Source organism: Rhea pennata, chromosome 1 (assembly GCF_028389875.1).
Source record: "Rhea pennata isolate bPtePen1 chromosome 1, bPtePen1.pri, whole genome shotgun sequence".
NCBI lineage: Eukaryota > Metazoa > Chordata > Aves > Rheiformes > Rheidae > Rhea > Rhea pennata.
In genome coordinates this window covers 9,145,161-9,148,368 of record NC_084663.1, presented here as the reverse complement: position 1 = coordinate 9,148,368, position 3,208 = coordinate 9,145,161, and the positions used below count along the sequence as shown (strand labels likewise).

The 3,208-nt window shown below is 40.2% G+C and overlaps 1 non-coding gene across 1 annotated transcript; it reads right to left on the bottom strand.

The window, feature by feature from the left end:
• Window positions 1-438: 438 nt before the first annotated feature.
• Window positions 439-511, bottom strand: TRNAK-UUU (transfer RNA lysine (anticodon UUU)). Its single transcript has one exon. It is a non-coding gene; the product is annotated as a tRNA-Lys (tRNA).
• Window positions 512-3,208: the final 2,697 nt, after the last annotated feature.

The window sequence follows — 3,208 nt, the reverse complement described above, 5'->3', positions numbered from 1 at the left end:
TAGACACAATTCCTAACTGGCACAGCTGCTGAACCATTTAAGCTGGAGAAGATGTCTGTTCAGCCAGAAGAAGCACTCTGGAGCCTGGATTCCTTCCACCCCACTGTGGCTATCTAACTGAGGTACTGACCAACAGGTAACAGAGTGTGAGCTTCAGGAGATGCTTTAAATCTATATGTGCACCAGAGGGCTTCTCCATCACAGATTCAGTAAAATTGGAAGGGACCTCTGGAGCTCATCTAGTGCAACCTCCCAAAGATTTCCTGGTACTGGTTCCACCAGGGCTTGAACCCAGGACCTTCAGTGTGTAGAGAACAACACTGTCCCTCTACCCCAAAGAGTCTTTTTATGGCTCTAAGGATCCACCGGCTATTGCCCAGGATTGGGGATATCACTTGTTAAGCAACAGGGAAGGCATTGAGTAAACAGCAAGATTATTGCCTGAACAGGGGCTTGAACCCTGGACCCTCAGATTAAAAGTCTGATGCTCTCCCAACTGAGCTATCCAGGCTTCAATGTAGCAAAGAACTAATTCTCCTTCTACATGTCTCTCTACCTGTTCTCAGGTAACTCTATGAGGAGTCTACAAAAAACATATTTCTTTCTCAAATGACTGTTAAAGGTGTAAAATGAGGCAAGATGAATCTGGTCCTAAGAGCCTTTAGAGCTTTTTGGTCAAAGCAGCCAAAGATGTGGCTGCTGACCAGGGTACTTTTAATTTTAGTTTTGGGTTTAGGCATCTCTGTAAATTCTTTTGTAAACTTTAAGTCATAGTGACTAAACTCCATACTTTTTCTTTCTGTTTTTAACTGGTGAAACTTTTCTGCTAAAAAGTTGTATTAATTCCTGGTGTAACATCCCAAGGTAACACTCTTCAAACGAATTACAATTCACAATCAATTATATTAAGAGAAGAATTTAACTATTGTCTATGTAATAATTTATATCCCCTTTGTTAGTATACATCTCCTAATTTTATATTATAAACATTTCTGTTCTGTAATCAGTGGGGAAAGACGGTGATCTCCATAAAGCTTAATTTCCCTAAAATGTTCAATTGCCTTTCCCCAAAGGCTACAATGTTTCATTTTTTTAAGACTAATTTCATTTCATTGAAACAACATGTCATACTTGGAAGGATCTGAATTTAAAAAGGCATATATGCACAGACCCTAATGAACCTGACATAATCATGAGGAAATATGTGTATGTTGATTACTGTCAATGAATGACAAAACTGTTGGATGGTGTTATTGCTTTTTCTGGGACGAATTATTGTATCTTTACTCACAGAAAAGATTCTTGGAAAATCACTTGCCTAAAGCAAGTAAGAAATTGGAAGAAGGAAATGAGCAAAGAGAAGACTCTCAGCAATCTTATTTTCCAGTGTGACCAAACAGAAATGTTTGGCTACAATTAATGTAGTTGAAATAAACATACTATGACACCAAATACCATTTAAAGACATAAGGAAAGTCATTCAAGTGAGGCAATTGCATCCACTGCTGCTGTGCTAAATTTTATAGAAAACCCACAAAATCCCACGGGTTTCTCTGCCAGAATCCATTATCCCACAAACTCTACAACAGGAGTTCAACACTTAGCCATCATTAGTGTATGCAGTCCTTTTCCTTAATCTTTACTATCATTTTCTGGTAACACACTTCAGTGGCAGACCAATTACACTGTTAAGTCTCTTTCTGTACTGTTTGCCCCTACACAGGGCTGAAGCAGAGCAGAGAAATCAGGAGCAGGACCACCGTGTGCAAAAACAATACTGATGGTATAAGCATACATTTAGTATCGTACCACTTAAAAAGAAACATCAGGTTAAAAAGTAATACAAACTTTATCTCTGTGCTAGGTAAGTAATAACTGGGCAAACTTCATTTAATTTGTCTGAGTATAGATAAAAGCACTAAAATGTGAAAACAGAATGACTTTTAAGTACCCAGCCTAGTTTTTGTTTCCTATTTATGTGAATATTCTATCAGTTTTTGAATGCTGATATTTACATTAACATCTTGGAGCAGCTGGTCCCACAGATTGGTTCCACAAGGACATATTCACGTCACCTATTTAAACTGAGTTAGGAATTTGCAATGAAATCTAGATCCATTGCCATCACAAATGATTCCTGACCGGGTCTCAGTAAGTGGATCACTTAGGATAAGCAATTTGATGATGGATCTTCCCTTTGTGCTCTAACTCTACATGACCTTACATTCATGGAAATGAGGGGAGTCTCTTTGACAGTGCAATAGATCCCTGAGCTCATCCTAAATGCAGTATTAGGTGGTCAGAATACGGGTCAGAGCCATATCTCAATCCCTCTGTGCCATAGATGTGGACATGTAAAAGGTTTAAAATAGCCTGCAACAGAATTTGTAGAGGTACAGATGTGCAGGATCAATGTTCCTCCATCCACTCTGAGGAAGACATGGGCTCTTACAGCTGCTGTCCACTCTGAGAAGGAAATCTCTAAACGTGAGTAAATACCTTAGTGACCAAGTAGATGTCAAAGTCCTGAGTGCATCAGCAGGATCTGCAACCTCTTCTCTCCCTCCTAAAAGTTCAGTGACTTGTGTTCAAAGTCATCTCTGGTGTGAGCCGTGTTACCTTGGATCAGGCTTTTGCAAACACAGCTAAATGTGTCAGGAAGTGATGAAAAGACTCTTCTGAGGTCTTCACTCCTCAGTTGAAGAGCTGCATTTCAGTTAGACCCTTGGTCCTAGTAAGGACATGAGCCTAAGCTTCTCTGTCTAATCTTCTCTGTGGGTATACCTGTGCCTTCCTTGCTGATTCTGACCTTGCCTTGCTGATTTGATGACCTCGGATGAGCAGACTCATTTGATGATCATTGGACTGTTGGCTGACCCTGGCTGCTGCCACTGAAAGTGCTCTGCCTGTCTTGTGAAGGTACTGTAGCCTGTGTCAGCAAGATTGCTGCTCCAGCCTGCCTCTCTCAGCTGCTGGCTCGCCTCTTGTGGAGCAGCCTGTTTATGCAGTAGGCTGCAGTAGAGGAGATGAAAAATAGAGCTCACATTATTTCCAGATAGTATAAAAGCCATTAATATTAATTAATACTTGTATACTTCAAGTGATATTCTTACAGATCTTTCCATCTGTTCTGAACTCAGAAAAAAACAGATATTGAGGGAAATATTCCAGCTTTCCTCTAAGTAGGCTAGTGGCTGCTGGGTGTAGA